Source organism: Lactuca serriola, chromosome 4, assembly GCF_051521515.1.
Source record: "Lactuca serriola cultivar US96UC23 chromosome 4, Lser_US96UC23_V15, whole genome shotgun sequence".
NCBI lineage: Eukaryota > Viridiplantae > Streptophyta > Magnoliopsida > Asterales > Asteraceae > Lactuca > Lactuca serriola.
The window spans coordinates 70,188,240-70,199,996 of record NC_136411.1 but is presented as its reverse complement, the minus strand read 5'-3'; the positions used below and the strand labels follow the sequence as shown (position 1 = coordinate 70,199,996).

Below are 11,757 nucleotides of genomic sequence, written 5' to 3'. Positions count from 1 at the left end.
ATACATAGCATATATAACAAACAGCTTACCACATATAGCATACATATCACACATCATACCTGACCTTCCGGTCACACAGTCAAACCCTTCCGGGTACAGTATAGTGAGAAGACTCACCTCGTGAATGCTGAAAGCTAGCAAATCCTGAAATCACTCATGCACAATCCGACGAGCTACAACCTCCCTATAACATCACATATCTCTCATTAACACTTATATCTTCTAAGTGTGACTATCCCTAAGAAGTCAGACTTAGGTCAACTCTGGTCAACGGTCAACGGTCAACGGTCAACTCGACCGGACTCGGCGAGTGCCATGGCGACTCGGCGAGTCTAGACGTCCTCCAACTCTCTGAGATTCCCTATCTACTCGTCGAGTATCCTCCTTGACCCGACGAGTTACTCCTGGAAGAATCGCGGGGCCACCCTGACTCAACTCGCCGAGTCTGAAGAACAACTCGACGAGTCCCAGTTAATCTTCAAGCTACTCGCCGAGTCTGTTCATCGGACTCGGCGAGTCCATGCCATGCAACCGCTCAAACTGCATCCTAAGGTCAGAACTGCTTCGAGCATTCCTAGGTCTGGCCTTCCTAGGCTGATCCAGCACATAAAGTCCTCATTTCAGTGCTCATGATACACCATATGATTCATAATTTGCATTTTGACCTAAGGCATAAGGATTCCAATCCAAAACCTTCATCAATTCCCGAAATGCACAGACATGGGACATTCTGGACCTCCATAGGTCCCAATACAGGGTTACAATCGTTTAGGGGACTAGGGTAACATTCAATCTATTCACAAAAAGGGTTCCATAAACCCTAATTCCATAATCACATCAACATAGCAGAGTATACTCGAATTCTTACCTGGATGATGTATCCTCTGTGTCCCCAATCCTCAGAATGTGACTCCCTTTCTGCTCCTTTAGCCAATCCCTTCTCTTCCTTGCACAACCACTCTTCTATAATCAACAATGGCCTATAATCCTTGCTCCAGATGCACACAATCGATTTAGGGTTCTTCTCAGAAGGCTAAAATGAACAATGACGGCCAATGAGTCCTTTTTATACGTCCCAAACCTGAACGGTTAGGGTTTTCGCTAAACAGCGTAGACTCGCCGAGTCCATATCTGGACTCGTCGAGTCCAGTCGCGATCCCGCGACCAAGTCTGCGATCCTACTCGGCGAGTCTAGGCTCCAACTCGCCGAGTCCCCTCTTAAATCACCCCAAAAACATAATTTAATAATACCTGAGATTCCGGGCTGTTACAAGTGTCAAAACTGACACAAAAATAACACGGTGTCAAAATCGAATTTCTATGTAAAAATAGTGTTTTTTGTGCCATTTACCCTAAAATTATTAATTTAAACATAACATTACAGGGTCAACTTAAATATAAATTTTAGTTTAACTCAAACAACCCAAATAATATTTTATAAATAGTTAAAAGTGATAAATTGTAGCGTCTTTCTAATAATGATTATAAGTTAGTTAATAAGGTTAAACAAATATCAAACCTAAAGTGTAATCATAAATAAACTAAATTTCAATTTTAAAATAATATATTTACTTCTACTTATAAAGTTATGTTGTTTAACTTCTAAAATATTATATTTTATTTATTAGATGTAATATGTTGTTATATGTAAATCATTGTCAGTTTAAAGCTACAACTTTTGAACACTTTTGACAAAATACTTAAATTGTTAACTTAAATTTAACATTACAATGTCAACTTAAATATAAATTTCAGTTCCCTTTAAAAACCAAAGAATATTTTGTAAATAGTTAAAATTGATAAATTGTAGTGGTAAATGCAAAAAACTAAAATGTAATCTCGATTTAACTAAAATATTTCCCAAAGCTATTTTTATAATCGTTAAAAGTTTTTAAATAAGTGGCTTAAAATATCTTACAATAACAATAGTTTAAAATAACTCTATAATAAATTATTATATTGTTACCTTTAAAATTAAAAATTAATGTTTGATGTTTAAATAATTATAATGTTAGAAATTAAAACATTAAGCAAATAAATTTAAAAGACCTAATTAATAATAACAACAACTATAAATAACATTATATCATATATTATATTTAATTTAATTCATGTGTAACTCGCGAGTAGAAGTCATTCAAACGATTGAGATTATGAAGTTATAATAGATGTATATATTATCATATAATTCAAAATAATTAATATATTATATCAATTTACTATAAAAAAATATTATATCAAATTTAAAACTATTGTTATATTTAAAAAAAACATATATGTGTAAAGATTTCAACTATATAGGTGTTTCTGCGCAACGCGCGGGCATTCGCCTAGTATACTTATAAAGGAAACATTTTTTCTTTCACCGCATTCATTTGAAACACTCATTCACTTTTCCTTTCATCACATTCATTTGAAACTTACATGACTTTTCAATTTTTTTCTAATAATAATTATAAGTTGGTTAATAAGGATAAATAAATATCAAACCTAAAGTGTAATCATATATAAACTAAATTTCAATATCAAAATAATATCTTTACTTCTACTTATTTATATCATATCATATCATATCATATCATATTATAAAGGAATCATTTTTTCTTTCACCACATTCATTTGAAACTCCCATGACCTTTCAATTTTTTCTAATAATAATTATAAGTTGGTTAATTAGGTTAGATAAATATCAAACCTAAAATGTAAATGTATATCAACTAATATTAAAATAATATCTTTACTTCTATTTATAAAGTTATGTTTTGTTAACTTTTAACATATTCTACTTAATTTATTAGTTTTAATATATACAATTTTAGAACAATTTGGATAAAATACTTAAATTGTAAATTTAAATATAACATTAAAGACTCAACTTAAATATAAAATTTAGTTTAACTGAAACCACCCAAATAATATTTTGTAAATAGTTAAAAGTGATAAATTGTTGTGTCTTTCTAATATTGATTATAGGTTAGTTAATAATGTTAAATAAATATCAAACTTAAAGTGTAATAATAAATAAACTAAATTTTAATATTAAAATAATATCTTTACTTCTACTTATAAAGTTATGTCTTTAACTTTTAACATATTATACTTAATATATTATATTTAATATGTTGTTGTATGTAAACCATTATCAGTTTAAAGTTACAACTTTTCAACAGTTTGGACAAAATACTTAAATTGTTAATTTAAATATAACATTACAGTGTCAACTTAAATATAAATTCCAGTTCCACTTAAAAAACCCAGTGAATATTTTGTGAATAGTTAAAAGTGATAAATTGTAGTGATAAATGCAAAAACTAAATTATAATTTCAATTTAACTAAAATATTTCGTAAATATATTTTTATAATCGTTAAATGTTTTCAAATACGTAGCTTAAAATAACTTACAATAACAATAGTTAAAAATAAGTCTATATAAATGATTATATTGTTACCTTTAAAATAAAAAAAAAACAATGTTTGATGTTTTAAATAATTATAATGATAGAAATTAAAACATTAAGCAAATAAATTTTAAAAAAATTAACTAACAATAACAACAACTATAAATAGCATTAAACCATATATTATATTTAATTTTATTCACGAGTAACCCGCGGGTAGAAGTTATTCAAACAGTTGAGATTATGCAGTTATAGTATATATATATATATATATATATATATATATATATATATATATGTGTGTGTGTGTGTGTTTGTGTGTGTGTGTGTGTATATATATATATATATATATATGCTTAGGTTATTTTGTTTAAAGTAATTATTTTGTTATTGTATTCATAAATATGGGCCAATCAAATTTTCTTATTTTAAGAAAGTGATTAATATATATTATTGAATTAAATATAATTGAAAAAATCTTCTTAATTAATTACAAGGGTAATTTAGTCGATTAATATAGATTTAATAAAGGAAAATTACATTTTTAAGGGATCATAGATTCTATTAATTTTAAAAATCCGATTTTAAGAATTATAATTCTTTTAATTCGGACATTCTGACAAAATATGTTTATGAGTATATTCAAAAATTCTTGAACAATCATGAATTTAAAAATTTCTTGTAGAATAACAAATTCTTGAACAATCAATTGAAGTATAAAAATAGCAAATACATTATTTCTTATAGAATACGGGTAACAATTGTTAATAATTACATCAAAATCTAACAACGACTAATACATTCTAAAAGAATAATGAGGTCCGTTTCAATTTTGTGGTCCGTTCTTCAAACATCAACTTCTGTGATTCCAATAGAATTGGAATTCGTCATTCCATTCCAATAGAATTGGAATTCTTGATTGCATTCCAATAGATATTAGCCAAAAAACTACTCATTTTGATATGTATATTAGCCAAAAAACTGCTTTTCATTTCCTTTCCTTCCCTGTCAAACACCCAATCCAAACACCTATTGTTTTCTATCCAATGACCATTTTGACTCTGTTTCAGAAATCAGAATAGAAATCAAAAGCATAATCTATTTGAAAAGAAATATGAGCCAACGCCACATCAAAAACTAAATCACAGTAAGCAGGAAGCATACTAAAACCACGTTTTTGAAACAACATTACACACAAGAGGGGTTGCGGTCGACGTCTACCCTTATTTAGCTTCTACCGGAAGTAGCAGTGGGCAAGGGAAGCGTGTGGGTGATGCTTCTTCGACAAGAGGGGTTGCAGTCAACGTCTCTGATGAGCCCATTGTGGTTTCCTTTCTCATCACCGATAGTGAAGGAATAATGGGTGATTGGGTGATGTTATTTTTCGAAGAAACAAGGGAGTGGAGGTTGGAACCGCTGAGGATGGTCACCGACAACAATCCACAGAAGAAAAGCAGTAGCAACAGTTTGTGGTGGAGTGGTGTTTGGTGATTGCTTGATTTCACAAGGGGAGGGAAGTTGCCTTTTCCGGCGACCCTTTTGGGTTCCTTTCCTGTCGTTGGTCAGCAGCAAACCAATGGAGCAACAATAGCTACAGTCGATGGTGGAGTGGTGGTGCTACATGATCTGTAGGAGGCAAAGAGGGCTGCAATCGCCGACAAAAAGTCGTCGACCATAGGCTTCTTCTTCGTTAATTTCATAGACGAGAGAGAAAAAGAAAGCAGTGAGGGAGTGATAGTTCATTGATGTACAAGGTCGATAGGCTGCCCTTCTTTTTGTTTCAGGTCATCGACGGCTGTATATAAGAAAATAAATTAGGTTAAGAGTGAAGGCTAGCAAGATTATAGAGATTATTTTTGGAAGTTATTAAACAAATGACTAAATTACCCTTATTTATTTATTTAATTATTTAAGTTTGATTGACCCACATTTATGCATACGATAACACAATACTTAGTTTAAACAAATGAACCTAGCTCTCTCTCTCTCTCTCTCTCTCTCTATATATATATATATATATATATATATATATATATATATATATATATAAAATTCAAAATAATCAATTTAGTATACGAATTATTATATCAAATTTAACAACAACTTTATTGTTATATTTAAAAAAACATATATTTGTAAAGATTTCAACTATATAGGTATTTTTGCGCAACGCGTAGACATTCGTTTGGTATACTTATAAAGGAATCATTTTTCCTTTCACCACATTTATTTGAAACTCTCATTCGTTTTTTCTTTCACCACATTCATTTGAAACTCCCTTGACTTTTTAATTTCTTTCTAATAATGATTACAAGTTGGTTAATAAGGTTAAATAAATATAAAACCTAAAGTGTAATCATATATAAACTAAATTTTAATATTAAAAGAATTTATTTTCTTCTACTTATAAAGTTATGTTTTTAACTTTTAACATATTATACTTAATTTATTAGGTCTAATATGTTGTTGTATGTAAACCGTTATCATTTTAAAGCTACAATTTTTGAACAATATGTATAAAATACTTAAATTGTTAATTAAAATATAACCTTATAGGATCAACTTAAATATAAATTTTGGTTCAACTTAAACAACCTAAAGAATATTTTGTAAATAGTTAAAAATGATAAATTGTAGTGTCTTTCTAATAATGATTATAAACTGATTAATAAGGTTAAATAAGTATCAAACCTAAAGTGTAATCATAAATAAACTAAATTTCAATATTAAAATAATATTTTACTTCTACTTATAAAGTTATGTCTTTAACTTTTGACATAATATACTTAATTTATTAGATTTAATATGTTGTTGTATGTAAACCATTATCAGTTTAAAGCTATAACTTTTGAATAGTTTGGACAAAATACTTAAATTGTTAATTTATATATAACATTATAGGGTCAACTTCAATATAAATTTCAGCTCAATTAAAAAAACTCAATGAATATTTTGTGAATAGTTAAAAGTGATAAATTGTAGTGCTAAAAGCAAAAGCTAAATTGTAATATCAATTTAACTAAAATATTTCCTAAATATATTTTTATAATCGTTAAAAGTTTCAAATAAGTAACTTAAAATAACTTACAATAAAAATAATTAAAAATAAATTTATATAAATGATTATATTGCTACCTTTAAAATAAAAAAAAAATTGTTTGATGTTTTAAATAATTACAATGAAGAAATTAAAATGTTAAACAAATATATTTTAAAAAATTAATTAATAATAACGACTATAAATAATATTAAGCCATATATTATATTTAATTTTATTCATAAGTAACCCATGGGTAGAGGGCATTCAAAAGAATGAGATTATGCAGTTTTAATAAATGTATATATTATCTTATAATAAAAATAATCAATATATTATATCAACTTAGTATACGAATTATTATATCAAATTTTAGAACAACATTATTGTTATATTTAAAAAAAAACATAAATTTGTAAAGAGTTCAGCTATATAGATGCTTTTGCGCAACGCGCGAGTATTCGCTTAGTTAGTTATAAATGGAAGAATCGCTTTAAATCAGGCTAATTTTTAGCAACCTATAAATCTTCAATTCATATATATATATATATATATATATATATATATATATATATATATATATATATATATATATATAAAAAGAAGAGCATGAATTTGAATAGTAAAGTGTTGTCATTTTTGGCAAGAATGACCCTTGGATGTGTTGTTTCCGTTTTGATTTGTACCTGGATATTTTATGGAAATTTACATTATTGTATACATGTGTATCATCGTTTGGTTTATCTGCTCAGGATCCTTCCCACCGGCTCCTTATCCAATCTCTTCCGCTTCCAGCTCTATCCAAAACACCCACTTCCTGCACCGATAATCGTCGTTCTTTTCCTCAACATCTCTCTCTCTTTCTCTCTCACCCTAAATCCAGACGGTGGCCCATTTTATCCCATCGTTGATTTCGTTCTTCTCAAAGCTTCACCCTCTCACCTCGCCTCTATTGTCGTCCTCTATCCAGCCTGCAAATCGACTTAGACGGTAGCTGAAACACACACACACACATATGTGTTGCTTCGGAATCCACCACTGTCGCTTGGCAACCCACCCATATCATCACATCAGGTTTAATTTTGGTTGATTAAAGTCCAAAATCCCCACTTCTAAACTTCTGCTTCAAATCTTACAGGATAATAATCCATGTTCCGTTCCCTTTTACTATTAGGGCTAATCAATTTCTCCATGTGAAATCGACAAATACAGATTACCCTTCCATTCCCAGTCTTTGTCTCCACCGTAACCGTAATGAACGCTTAGCCTTACGTCTTACTCTCCATCTGTCCAAACACAGCTCTGAGCTCGAGATTAGGTTCGATCTTTAATGTGTTTGACCGATTCACTAGATGGTGCAGGTAAGTCGCATTTGTAGTCAACTTATTACAAATGTATCGTCTTAAATTCAATTTTTTTGTCTGGGTCATGAGTCGATTAGTCGGTTCGAGATTGAAGATAGTTGCATAATAAAACGAAGGAGATGGAACCAATTACTCCATTCGAGAAGGTTTGTATTTCTTTACAAAGTATTTTCGAAGTTATTTGGTGTATTCGCAGTAATTTTTTTTTTCTTTTTTCATTAATCTACAAAGGGAAATTTATTAAATTTGCGTTTATTAACTGAGTTTTGCACGACGTACCATGCTCTGTTGTCCCCTAATCCCCATGAATAATAGTTTGTGCTGAATTTGAGGATAAATGTGTTTGCTTTTAAGGTCGAGTACTCGAGTAATGCTGAGATTGCCTAATTTTTTTCTCTGTTACTGTAGGAAGGTATCGTATGCCACACCTCTGGTCGTGAAGGATTCACCAATGCTTTTGTTTACTGTGTGAAGTGTTTGGAATTTGTCATTCACAGGTATGCACTGCACTTAGCTCTTTTCATCACTTAAGTGCTAACCAATTGTGTATACACTCGATTTTGGCACCTTAAATGGTTTACCAAAAAGGAATAATCATCTTCGAGTCTCATCTCCTCCACCTCTCTCCTCAAGGATTGTTTTTGGAGAGAGACAATCAAGTACACCATGTATTATTAAAAAAAAAACTTTATACATATGTAGATGTCTTTGTATTATAGCATTTGGAGCTTTTAAATTAAAGATTATGCATATGTTATTTAGTGCAATTCAAACGTTTTGCGGATTTTGTTCATTGTATAATTATTAATCTTTTGATGATAAGATTAATTGTTAAGTGCATGAAATATAGCAACATATTGTTAATGATGGAGGTGGACATGTGTAAACTTTATGGTGTTCCGATTCTGTCACAAAGGTTTTTGATATTGACAATTTGGTCCATTCTGCACGGATAAACCTTCCCGATCATGTCAGTCGTGTCTGTAGGTTTTCGGCTACAACCTGTTTATTATCATGTGATTTATCTGACAAGGTATGTTGTTCAATTTTTTCATCCATTTCTATTTTGGTGTTCTTTACCACTTCCGGTTCCATTTTTGTATCTGTTTGAAGGCCACCAATACCATCGTATCTTTTAGAGGGAGTTGATGTCGACTTTTGCTAGAAGTATTCCAGCATCTAAAACTTCCAATCCCTTTACTCCTTCACAATAACCACTGGTGTTCAATAGGAGTAAGTGGCGTTTTCTTTGTTCATATTATTTTTTCTTCGCTTTTGTATGCTGCTTTCTCCTGCTCTTTTTTTAGGTTTCTTGATTTTTTTCATTCGTCTAACTTCTTCCTTTCGATTGTGTGTTCACTGCTGATACCTCTATTGACTAATAGATGTTTTGTTGCAGGAGATTTATCGATGAATAAACTTCAAGGTACTATACCTTTTTATTTGATTTTCAGTGCATTGTTCACTCCATTTTTACGTTTTCCCAATTCGTTTGTCCTTTTGAAGAACAGAGAAACCTGTCATATTTCTATTTGGTATAAGCTCTCATTTCCCTAGCTATTACCACTTTCATTTGATTGATTGGTTTTTATTGTCTTCTATTTAGGTGTGACTATGGGTGCTGTGTATATTGCTACTTGTTCTTTTTTTCTTTTGATGTATACTTAATTTTTCATATTTTGGACTACACTTGCAAAAACTGTTGGTTTGCTTAAGCTTTTAACGGTGCTTCCATAATTTGTTAGTAATTGGTTAATTTTTTACTCCAAACATGTTTGTAATCTGTAATTTTCATATGGTAATCATCATTTTTGATTCATGTGGCTATAAACGATTCGACTTTTTTAATATCCTCATAACCTTCAGTTTTTTTTTCTGACTTTTCACCTAACAAGTTGCTAATCAGGCTTCATATATGTATAATACAAAGTTTTAACAGATGGTTATTTGATTTGTGCAAAAGGGATATTTACTCCAGATTACACAAAGGTAAGAGTTCAATATTTTTGTTTGCTGTTAGAAATGAATAAACATCAAATTCTTACACACAATCTTTTCAATCAAATATTTAATCATCCAAATAAATTTTATTTTTGTTGGTTTATAATCAAGAAAACATTTTGACCTAATTTGTATTGTTGGTTTGTGAAATCTGGTACTTTTATGAAATGTTGAACATGAATGAAGATATTATGTTGCTTTATTTGCTTTCCATTGATATGGATTTTTGAAGAACATTGAGTATTTATACAAAAAGATTTAAAGCTGTATATTTGTTCTTTTATAGTTACAGAACTATTTACCAAAATGCATCTGAAAACTGTCCCTACATACTATTTTTATAGTTACAAATTTTTGATTCTAACATTTTTGGACCAAACTGCTCCTGCATATTGTTTCTATAGTTAAAGATTTTGATTTTAAGATTTTTGGACCAAACTGCCCCTGCATATTATTTTTAAACTTAAAAAAATTCGTTTTGAACAATTTTAGACGAAACTGCCCCTGCATACTAGTTTTATAGTTAAAATTTTATTTATTTTAACAGTTTTGGTCGAAAATGCCCTTGCATAATGTTTTTGTACTTACAAAAATTTGAATTTAACAATTTTGGATGACACGACTCTTGCATATTGTTTGTATGGTAAATCTTTTTTTTTTTTTTATTTCAACAGTTTTGAACTCAGATTGATGTTGAATATATTTAAGTAGTAAATTGAGTAATTAGCGATATACTTTGCATTTTGTTTTTATTCCTTTACCAAAAAACACAGTACATAGTCATTTTTGGCTTTTCCATCTTTAGGTGCTAAATGCAATAAATAACAACCAGCTTTGAATTTACACATTTTTTTCGGGTTTTTTTTTTTTTTTTTGTAATTTTTTTGTTTCTTTTTTCAAAAACCAAACTACATTGCTATTAGGTGCATTTTCCATTTTTACGAGTAAAATGACCCAAATGGCAACTACATTGCTATATGTATTTTTTTTCCATTGTCAGATTTAATCTCCGATTTCACAACTTCACCATTCTTTAAGGTAACTTCTATACGGAAAATGAACTTAATAGCAATGTACTTTGTGGAAATGCCTCACAAAGATAACGTCATTTTATTTTCTATTAGTTTGTATTTTTCTATTTTTTTTACAGCTGGACTGCCTTTTTAATTCCTACTTCGCTGCTAATTGTCATTCTTTTTAGTTGCAAGAAAGGGGCATAGCGTTTACTAGATATTTTAAATTGTTTTCCGGTACTCCACATGTTGTCAATGTTTGATTGAATTGTAATAAAAATTTGAATAAACATTATGTTTGGATGACAAAATGAAAAAATATAAAATTTTTCATATTCCATTAAATTCCTTGTGCGATGCAGTTTACCTTTTGATTACTAAATGGACAGATTTTAGATTATATTTTAGACAAAAATATTCACTACCTTAATTTTTATTTGATTGATTTCAGTCAAGGATGTCCCCTTTTGCAAACACAAGGTGAACAAAACGAAAGAAAAAGACCAAAGAGTTCATGGACCAGAAGGTCAGTTTCAAACCTTCAACCCAACCCTAAGAGTTGAAGAAATGGTTTCCAGTAGTTGATTCTACAACATAATCAAGAAAGATAGGTTTGTTACCTATAAAGAAACTCAGAAGATCCCTTCTTATAAATAGTAAATTGCATAGAAGTTAATATGGATTCATTGTATTTCGAGTTTATAATTTATGGTGTAGTAATTTGTGACATTGGGTTCTATAAACAAGTCCTAATTGCAAAGTTTTTTTTGGTTAAAATCAAATGCAAAATTTTTGGGTAAACAGTTCTGTAAACTGCCCCTACATACTGTTCTTATAGTTAGAAATTTTTTATTCTAATATTTTTGGACCAAACTGCCCCTACATACTTTTTCTATACGTAAAAAATTTTGATTTTAAGTTTTTTTTAACCAAACTACCCCTG

The 11,757-nt window shown here is 29.7% G+C and overlaps 1 long non-coding RNA gene across 14 annotated transcripts; it reads left to right on the top strand.

Annotated features, from left to right (window-relative positions):
* The first annotated feature begins 7,137 nt into the window (after nt 1-7,137).
* On the top strand, nt 7,138-11,543 carry LOC145101835 (uncharacterized). Of its 14 annotated transcripts, none has more exons than XR_013705883.1 (6): nt 7,138-7,797; nt 7,878-7,946; nt 8,209-9,033; nt 9,200-9,226; nt 9,731-9,789; nt 11,266-11,543. It is a non-coding gene; the product is annotated as an uncharacterized LOC145101835 (long non-coding RNA). The 14 variants fall into 14 exon arrangements; XR_013705882.1 differs by having other exon boundaries at nt 7,139-7,510; nt 7,611-7,946; XR_013705876.1 differs by having other exon boundaries at nt 7,139-7,510; nt 7,575-7,946.
* Nucleotides 11,544-11,757: the final 214 nt, after the last annotated feature.